Source organism: Lynx rufus, unplaced genomic scaffold (genome assembly GCF_022079265.1).
Source record: "Lynx rufus isolate CCGP_SWC_20201006 ecotype Redwood Valley unplaced genomic scaffold, mLynRuf1.p SCAF_4, whole genome shotgun sequence".
Taxonomy (NCBI): domain Eukaryota; kingdom Metazoa; phylum Chordata; class Mammalia; order Carnivora; family Felidae; genus Lynx; species Lynx rufus.
In genome coordinates, this window is record NW_025814856.1 from 39,667,690 (window position 1) to 39,678,166 (window position 10,477).

Below are 10,477 nucleotides of genomic sequence, written 5' to 3' on the forward strand. Positions count from 1 at the left end.
AGTAAATTAAATGAGTGACTGTTCATAGCCAAATAAGTTCAAAAGCAAATTCTAAAAATTATTTTTAAAAAATGCAGGGATCCCTGGGTGGCTCAGTCGGTTAAGCGTCTGACTTTGGCTCAGGTTATAACCTCACAGTTCCTGAGTTCATGCTCTGCATTAGGCTCTGTGCTGACAGCTCGGCACCTGGAGCCTGCTTTGGATTCTGTGTCTCCCTCTCTCTCTGCACCTCCCCAGCTCATGCTCGCACTCTGTCTCTGTCAAAAAGAAATAAACTTAAAAAAAATTAAAAAATGTTGCAGGCCACTGCACTCCTTTAAATAAATAAATGAATAAATCTCCATATTGATATGGATGCATTATAATATATAATATACAATATGTATGTATATGTATGGTATGTATTATATAATATATATAAATCATATACATATGTGATAATGGTACATTATAAGGTTTGATCTAATATATCCTGTAGGGTCAGGTTCTAAAACTAAGAGTAACTAGGGCCAATAAACATCTTGAAATGGCTTGCTATATGTCAATAGTTACTACTATTGTTAGTTCTCAGGGAACTCTTTACTATTGTATACACCTTCCAATGAGGACCCTATTATTTTTTTAACCCTGGATATGCAGACTTGAAAGTCAGTCACTGGTCACTAAAGATGTACACAAATAACATCTTCTTCCTTAGAATTAAGAGACTTCACGACCACCAACCCATAGGCCTTCCTCCCTCTGGCCTCTTATCCTACAGATACGCTGTTTCCTCCAGAGATTTCAGGAAGTAGGCTGAGTTCACAGGCAACTTAACCTCTTTTTACACATCTCTGAAATCTTACTGCTGAGCCCCTTAAGGTCCCCCCCACCTCCGCTGGAGCAGCCACAATGCATGTGCAAGCTATCGCGGCCACCCCATCTTCCAACCTTGATTCTCAGAGGCTGCACCCTGTGGGCCCTCCACCACTGAAAGGCCTTCATTCCCACAAAGCCACTTCCACCCCATCACAGTTTCTGCCAACCTCTTCAGAGCAAAAGATGCGAGGGGCCATTAAACACAGGCCATTAGCAGAGACTGAGCCGAGTGGCACCAGGGAAATCCCCTCACAGTGGGCATCCTTTAGACTTTGGTTTTCATGCCACTTCAAGAAGCAAATTGATTTCAAATGCACACTTTAGAGCCTCTTGCTTACCCCATCATCTCTCCAATTAAGGCAAAAGCCTCAGGGCAGCCGAAAATTCATTATGAGGAACCCACAGGCAGGCCTGGGTTGGAGGTGCCCTGGGCAGCTTCTGGGCCCAGGGAGATGCCGGCAGCGCGACTGGAGACAGATGGGTGCTGGGTTTGTCGATGAATAATTCACACCCTCTGAGAGCCCTGCTGATAGTTGGCATCAAAGTAGAATTCTTTCCAAGCCTGGCCACTGTGCAGATGGGTGGGGGCTCCGGGGCAGAGGCCATGACAAACTTGGGAGGGGGGTGGGGGGGAGGGGAGAAGCTGCATCCACTGATTGTGCTTAGGACCCTCTTCCAGGATCTCCAGCAACAAACAAGCCACTTCCCCAGGATGGATGGTGAGTGCTTCTTATCAACACGGCAAGCCACTCGGCCTGGCTCCCGGAGGGCTGTTGAATGAGGCAAGAGCCGATCTCTCTCCACCTCCTTGCAAAGCTTTGCTCCTTGATCTCCTCTACCTCCTGGTCCCAACCAGCCCTTAGGAAGTCACTGCTGGTCACATCTCACAGAATCACAGGCTCACAGAAGTACAGAACTCAACTGAAGAAGCATTAGGTGTGTATAATACGCCAGGCCCTGTGGTAGGGCAGGGGATACAGTGTAAACAAAATAACAAAAAACCCACATTCTCATGGAATTTACATTCCTTTGGACAAAATGACCATAAATCAGTACGATCTAGTCTCCTCCGGTGGAAGAAAAAAGAAAAGGGATTGAGGTCCAACTGTGGGTTTAATGCTGTGCTAGGAGCTTTATATTTCTCATTTAATTTTTTCCCCCAACCACCTGGAAAGATGAGATTATGACTCCCATTCTACAGGAGAAGAAATGGAGGCCCAGATAAGCTTAGTAAGATGCCCAAGGTCACAGAGCTAGTAGGTGAGAAATCCTGATCTGTCTTCACAGCAGGTGAAGTGCATCTATCAGGAAGCCTCCCCCCTTCTCTAGCTCATATAATCAGTCTCCCTTCATTTGTAACTGCGATGTTTAATAACTTTGTGAACCTGAGCGAGGGATGAAGTTTTCTCATCTGTAAACTGGGGTTGACAGCACCTATCTCCCCAGATTGTCGGGAAGATTAGAGGTGACCAGGCCTATAGACCCTTTGTCCAGAGGGTGATACTGATAAGTACTCAATACATGTGAGCCATCCTGAGTAGTAGTGGTGGTATTTTAATATTTGATTTGATATGAACAATCACACATAAGGAGAAAATGAAAAATTATAGGTGGCAAATAACCTTAATAAAAGAATAAAAGTGTACTAAGTCAGAGAGACTTACTATGAGCACACTAAGTCAGACCTACAGAAGAAAAAAATGGTTGCTGTATTATGAATATCGTAGGTGTTCAGCAAGCTACTGCCTTCCGACTCTTCTTATCATAACCGTAGGATATGGCCAGGAGGAATTCTGAATTGTTAGGTGTGCAGCCTGATCCCTCGTCCTATGCTGGCCATGATGACCTCAGTGAGTACTGCCCAGAATGGCTATGGGTGACAGTGCCAGGGACGGATTTGTCAACCTACAGGGCTCGGCTCAGATACAGTAAGTGCCATGGGTTCCTTGTTTAAGTACTGGCGATCTAGAGCCAGTCTTGGTTTAAGCTTAATACCACAGCCTCTTGTTTTCCTTATCCACGCAAAAGGCCACAGGGTGATAAGCTACGCTCCTTTAGTGCCTTTCAAATACCTTTTCCACCTTTTGTTGTGTATCAGCTTTTGCTGCCTAACAACCCATGTTAAAACTGAAGTGTTTTCAAACCTCTATCATTTATTTAGCTCACAAGTCTTGGGGCTGGCAGTCCGGGCTGGGCTCAGCCGGGTGGTTCTTTGGCAGGCCTCATTCTCAGGGCTACTGTCAGCTTCCAGAGAAGCTTGGGCAGGCTGGTCTATGGGGCCTCAGTGGGCACAGCTCATCTGGGCTTTATGTATCATCCCACAGGCTAAGCTGGACTTGCTCACACGATAGCAAAAGGGATCCGAGAGTTGCAAACTGTTTATGCATCACATGTGCAAACATCCTGGCGGTCCAAGCAGCTTGCTCTAAGTCCAGGGTCAGAGCCCGAGGGCATGGAAAATTACATGACAAAAAGGGCTGTGGGCACCAAAGGAAGGCATCCAACACACCAAGGAGCCTGGTAAAACCCTGCATTGTTCAGGATGTATTTGGATACAAGTAACAGAACCCTACCCATGTCAGCTTGACTTAAAAAAAGAAAAAGGCAATTTACTGGCTTGGGTAATGGAATGATCCAGGGTTGAACTAGCTTCAGGAATGGCTGAACGCTGAGGTTGATATGATATCAGATCTCTCGCTCTCCCTCTCTTTCTCTCTCTTTTCTATCTCCTTCCTTCTTTCTCTCCATTTCTGCTTTCTTGTATAGGATATTCCTTTTCCAGGAAGATTTCACCCACATGATTGCAAAGATAAACATCAACAGCTCACAAATAGCTTCCTTCCAGTTTACCAGTTGAGAAGAAAAGCATCATTTCTAATAGCTTTGGTCAAAGTTCTGAAGAGGACTTTCATTGGCTGGCCACACATCTGCCCATCCCTGAACCAATAATTGTGGCCAGAGGTACAGATATTTTGATTGGCCAGACCTGGGCCCTGGGTCCAACCCTATGATAGAATTACAGGGTACAATCAGCCCTTAAGATAGGCAGGGAATAAGCAGTATTATTACAGAGAAGGTCAGGAATGGCTTCCCTGAGAGGATTCCAGACAGGTGACTCAGGTGATTATGGGAAGATGCTTAGGATGACAAGTTTCTTAAAATGCTCAAAAAATAGAACAAGAAAAGGTCTCCCAAGATAAAAGGCAATAAAGGTATTCTCCCAAAAGTGGGAGAAGAATGTGTTATATGGTTATATGTGTTACATGTTCTGGAAAGGCATCTCTGGTAGGCTTTTTACCTCTTGGTCAAAAATAACCCACTGAGACAGGCTTGACCTGCTATGTTATCCATCTCTGGAATATGAAATCTCTCAGTTTATTGTTTCCTGGACTTTGCAAAAAGGGTCCTTCCTGCAAAACCTCCTCCAGGACAGTTTGGAAAATCCCAGAAGCCCTAGGCCTGGCATCCAAGATGCTACTGGAGAGGTATCCATTTCCTACTTCTCCTAACCTGGGAGGTCAGCAAACTTTTTCTGTTAAAAGCCAATTGTAAAGTATTTTAGCCTTTGTAGGCCAAGAGGCCAGCTCACAGCTATTTTGTAGGTATTTATAGAACAAGAGAGAGAACAAATTTGTACAAGTTCTTTTCAACCGCTTAAAATATATTTAAAAAATAAAAAATATAGTCCATTTGCAAAGCTGCACAGAAACAGGTGGCAGGATGGACTTGACCTTAGAGTGCCGGTTGGTCCATTCCTGCCCTGAGCCATCTAAAGTGGCAGGAGGGAAGACAGATACTGTAGGATCCAAATCAGAGCCACAGAAAGAGAGAAGGAGGGAGGGAGGAAGGAAACCAGTGATGGTAGGTAGAGTCTGAGAGAGAGACTGAGGAAGTCTGGAGGGAGGAAGAGGACTCTTTTGGGGCAGTAACTACAATAAAACAGTGACAGAGAGCAAGAGAGTGAGGTTACGCAAGAGAGAACAGGAGAAGATTTGACAATATTTGCTGTGCTTTGCGATGAAATTCACAAAGGACTCCAGTGAATACTCAATTGCTTTTTGGTTACTGTGGTACTGGTACTGGATTGTCTTCCCCTCCGTTTCTTTATATGATCCACACCTGAGTCTGGGGCCACAGCTTTATGTGGCTTTCTTTGAGCTACTTCCCAATATTCTATCTGGGTTAACACTCCTCTCCATCCCAGTCATCCCAAGTAATCTGGTTCCCTCACTCATCACATCCTTCCACCTGAGATACACTCTCCCCTCCCCAACCACCCTCCACTTGACCAACTCCTGTTTATCCTTTCTTCAGAGATCGTTCATGACTCCTGGAATCTCACTGCCCTGTGTCCTCACCCTGCAAAAGCCTGAGTGCCTCTTGGGTTCCTCCCTTCAAAATGGGGCCACTCCTGCCTGTCCCTGTTGAAAGCAAGGCAAGGCAGAAGCACTTTTGCAAACTGTAAAGGGCTGGGCACGTGGAAGCTGATATTTGGCCCATTTTTGGTCTTCTCTGTGTAATCCTCTCCAGGTGATACTTTCATGGTCCCTTCGAGCCAGATCTCCGCACGCACAGTGTTACTGGGAGGGGAATGATACGCCTGTGATTTGGGGATCTGCTTCGCCAAACAACAGTTTAGTCAGCTTGGGAGAAGGGGGAGAACGGGGTGGTGCTGACCTCTCCCTTAGAGCCTCCCCAAATTCCAAGTGATTGTTTTTACATATCAGGAAATTCAGAGTGTGCCATGCTCAATTAAAGACGCAGGTGTCTCTTCTCCCCAGCAGCTTCCAGGCTGCTACCTTCTCTAGCTCGGCTCAGAACTCCATCTGAACCTGCCTCCTATAAATCTTAAATAAAACAGCCCCCTCAGTCGACAGTAATTAAACAGAGACTCCGCCGCGGCAAGCTTGGCATCCACACCTGCCACTGGGATCCCCTTTCTCCAGGCACCTGCGCTCGGCGGCCATCCCACCCCACCCTCCCCGCCGGCCCGCTCGTGCGCACGCGCAGTCAGCTCCAGCGCCCGCCGCCGCCTCCGGCCGGCGCCCGAGGAACAGATGGAGCAATCATGCTCCTCATTCCGCCAGAAGGGCCCCGCTACTCTGGGGGGAGTTCTGTGGTTGTAAGACACATAATTAGACACGTCAGTGGACAATGCGGCGGATTAGAGGGGGTGGGCTCGCATAAGGGAGAACAGGCATCCTCATTGATCTGCGGCGCGCCGAAACGCGCGGCGCTCCCACCCACGCCCGGCCCCGAGGGAGCAGGGGCACCGCGATCGCCTCCGGGTGGGGGGGCCGCCTGCTGCAGCCGCGCCGTGGCTCTGCCGGCCCGCTCGAGCGGCGTGTGCCTTTGCTCTTCCTTGTTAAACACCGCGCCGGGCTGATTTCTGTGCAAAGGATGCCACTCCTGTGGACGTGTCACCTGTCAAGTGTCCAAGCACGACACGGTGGCAGTGGGTCCCGCCGCTGGCGCGGTAGGAGAGACAGCGACGGTTTCAGCTCATCCACGCGCAGCACAGCCCTAGTCCCTGACTCCCCCCACCCCCGTCCCCCGGGGTGAATGCTTCCAGAAAAGCCCACGAGAGCAGACACGCGCTGGAATTCACCGGCCCCGCCCCAGAGGAGCCAGATGAACTCAGGCCACTTCACCAGGCTCTACAAAGGGCTGCACCTAATGAGGGGAAGAGCCGGGCCTCCAAGGGGAAGATGGGGTTTGCACCCTGGGCTGCCTTTTGGCTACATGGGTGACTGGCAAGTTACTGGGCCTCCGTCTCCTCTCGTTTTGTGGGAATAACCTCCACCTCTCAGGCACTTGTGGGGTAAAGTATGTTTGAGCTGATCTCCTTTGTGAAAATCAGAGACTCTTTCAGGGTAGTTTGAATAATCAGGGTGTGTCAGGTGGGTCGTCTGGGAATGGGAAGCCAAGAAAGGATTACAAGTGCAAACTCACTGAAGGACGAGGAGAGGAAAGGAGTATAAGAGGAAGGCCCAGGGCAGCAAGGACTGGCATTTGTGGAGGGAGGGAGACTCCACACCACCAGCCATGCAACCTCAGAAAGTCTGGGAGGACAGCAGAGAGCCTAGAGCAAAGAGCCTGTGGGAAGGGTCCCACATGAGGCAGGAATGGCCCAGTTCTAGCACCTGGCTGTGGCTGTCGGTGGCTAGGAGCAGTCTGGGGAGAGTGCGGCCTCCAAGTGAACACCGCATCCTCTTCAGGATGAGCTCTCTCACCTTGCAGAGCGAGCTCAGTAGTGCACGGCCATGGCTAACCCCAGCACCACGGGTGGCCACATGACTGAGACAAAACCACCCAGCACATTCCACTTTATTGGCCAACTGTGAATGATTCTGAATTTACCTAAACCGATCTAATTAGACTGAAAACGAGGACAATTGCTGGGGATGCTGGAACACAGCTAATCACTTTTCTCGTGGACGTTAACAAGAAGTAGGTAGCTCTAGGGAATCCTGGCAGCCACCTTGGGACATGAGACATATCTAAATTGGGATGAAATCAACCATTTGAGGATGGTAGAGCAGAGAAAACTCCAAGAAACAGGGCTCTGGTCACATGGTTGGGCAGCTGGGTTAAGTGTCTCCTGAAATCCATTCTGTTGCTGGACTTCTTTCATGAACTAATAAACGCTCATTATTGTTGGAAGCAGTTTGGTCAATTTTCCTGTTTTATAAGAAAGGATTCCAATCTGATCAGCAATATGGGAAATGGGATGCTATCCGAACTCCACAAGTAAGAACAGTCACAGGGTCAAGTCTAATGGAACTGAGACGAGAAAAGGGTGGCACAGGGATTCTAGGGTGCTCTGGGACCTCAGGGCAGAAATGTTTGAATCTTCCTGTTAGAGAGTAATGTGACAACCGCACGTGTCTGCAGCCTTGGGTGCCCAGCCACTCTCTTTGCCATGACCATAACCCTCTCCTTGGTATTTTCTCCACTACACACATTCTTCTAATTCATACTTCTCCTTCTGGAGCCTGCAGGACTGACTCCAGACCCACTTCGTGACTCAATGAATCTCTCACCCTCAGCAATTACTGCCAATGGCCTGATCTGCTCTGCACTTCCCCCTGCAAATTTCTGAGAACACAAATCTGATTGTCCCGGCTCTTGCCTCATTACACAACAAAGAGATTCTGTATACAGTGGAGGCTGGGTATCAGTATTTCTTAAAAATTTCTGATGGTTCAAGTGTGCCGCCCAAGTCACTTCAGTCAAGTTTTCCAGGTCCACAGAAGGCCCGGCCTGTCCTTGGGTCAAGTTCAACTTCAATCCAGTCAGCTAAGAGCAGAGCCTCCTCCAGTGGTGGGTCTGCGGGTACAGAACTAAAGTGTAGACAGGTCCTGCTTGACATGCTTAAAACAAGAGAAGCCTCACACAGACTTTGGCACAAGGCAGTGACTCAACATGTGACAGCGGTTAGTAAAGTTTAGTCTCCTCTCTAATTCAAAGGTGTACTGTCTTTAATTTTATTTTTAACGTTTATTTATTTTTGAGAGACAGAGTAAGACAGAGCACGAGTGGGGTTGGGGCAGAGAGAGGGAGACACAGAATCCGAAGCAGGCTCCAGGCTCTGAGCTGTCAGCACAGAGCTGGACGTGGGGCTCGAACTCAGGGACCTCGAGATCATGACCTGAGCTGAAGTCAGACACTTTAACCCACTGAGCCACCCAGGTGCCCCAAAGGTGCACTGTCTTTAAAGTACACTAGGCTGCTGCTGTGCCACAGCTGAGGAAGAGCTGCTGAGGAGGCAACCTACGTCAGCTAGACATCCATGCTTGGCAAATACACTGCACCACAGGAAAATTCTGATTAATTCTATTTACATTGGAGAGGAATTTCTTCCATTGCAGTAAGACCTATTGATGCAGCTAGGAAAAGTCCTATTTGGGGAGGCTGTTCAGTGACCTGGGGAAATACTCACGACCTGATGTTAAGAGAAAAGAAGGGATACCGGGGCGCCTGGGTGACTCAGTCAGTTAAGCGTCAGACTTTGGCTCAGGTCATGATCTCGCGGTCCGTGAGTTCGAGCCCCGCATCGGGCTCTGTGCTGACGGCTCAGAGCCTGGAGCCTGCTTCGGATTCTTTGTGTCCCTTTCTCTCTGCCCTTCCCCTGCTCTCTCTCTCTCAGAAATAAACATTTAAAAAGTTTTTTTTAAAAAAAAGATATAAAATTTATATAGTGCATGATTCTAATTCTTTTTTAATGTGAGTATATATTTGTATAAGTATACACAGTAAGAAAAAACACTGGAAATAGAGACACCAAAACAGTAACTCTGGTTCTCAGGGAGAAGTTTTTCTTGAAGCTAAATATGTTCAATTTAGAGGACAGACTTTTATTTTGGAATGTCCTTTTACTTTTTTGATGGTAACCTGCTTTCACGAAAGGATGATTTCAGCGGAGCACTGGCTGGGCAAGCATACTGTATGGTTGATCCATGAACAACACGGGTTTGAAAGGCAGAGTTCCACTCATACACACAGATTTTTTTCACTTAATACAGTACTATAAGTCCATTTTCTCTTCCTTATGACTTTCTTAACATTTTCGCTAGCTTACTTTATCGTAAGAATACATTAGATAACACATGTAACAGAAAATATGTGTTAGCTAACTACGTTATTGGTAAGGCTTCTGGTGAACAACAGTAGGCTAATAGTTAAGTCTGGGGGAGTCAAAAGTTCTATGTGGATTTTCAGCTGCATGAGGGGTCAGCACATCTGACCTCTGTGCTGTTCATGGGCCAAATGAATATGCAAAATAAAATGTTGGCAGCTCTACATCAGCAGCCCCTCTACATGCTACCGTGGTTTGTTTTTCCTAATTTTAATTGTATAGAAGTCTGAATATAAGAACCTGGAACCCACTGCGCTGGGGCACAGCCTCGCAGGAATCCCACTTCCCCAAGCTGATCCCTTTAGCTTTCCCTGGATTCAAGGCTCTTCTGGCAGGACCTGGCCCTGACTGAGTGGCAGTTCAGAGGAGGGAAATAATCTCCAGCCAAGAAGAATGAAGGGTGACCTCCTGGAGGCGGTGGCATTTGAATGGGGCCTTGAAGGCTATGAGATGTCAAGCTATGCAAACTGACAGGGAGAAGAGAAAGCGATGCATGAGCAAACATGTCAAGGTGGGAAAACACAAAGCATAAATACAGTAAATATTTACTACATACTGTGGAAGAAGCTCGATGCGAGGCACTCGGTTGCAAGAGGGCTACTGTGTTCAGAGGGGTCCTGGGCCCGTCGTCAAACTGCTGGAACTTCAGGCTGGAGGCCCGTGAGCTGGGCTCTCAAGTCACTCGGCCATTCCTGCTGCTTCTTCCCCTGAATGCTCAGCCCAAGGAGAGAAGGTGGGAAAGGTCTCCCTGGAAAGAACTTACAAGACAAGGGCATACCACTGCCATCCCTTAAAATCCCGGAGACACAGCCTCCAGCACGCGGGCCTAGCTGGACAGAGGAGGCTTGCCCAGTAAAATCGCTGCCTGCAGTGCCCCTGGAGAAAAGCAGAGTACCACCGAGTACAGCCTTGTGGCAAGACTTCCCAGAGGTGAATCCTTTCTGTTCGTTTTTCCCCAAGGGCTTAGGCATCCAGCTCCAC

General features: G+C 48.0%; 1 long non-coding RNA gene across 23 annotated transcripts in view; it reads right to left on the reverse strand.

The window, feature by feature from the left end:
• Nucleotides 1-10,477, reverse strand: part of LOC124524294 (uncharacterized) — a 232,621-nt gene extending 222,144 nt beyond the window's left edge. For 14 of the 23 annotated variants that reach the window (XR_006965209.1, XR_006965191.1, XR_006965211.1 and 11 more), the window contains exon 1: nt 10,053-10,476. This is a non-coding gene — a long non-coding RNA (uncharacterized LOC124524294). Of the gene's footprint in view, nt 1-10,052 lie in introns of all 23 variants that reach the window. The other 9 variants (XR_006965200.1, XR_006965197.1, XR_006965198.1 and 6 more) reach the window with 2 other exon arrangements.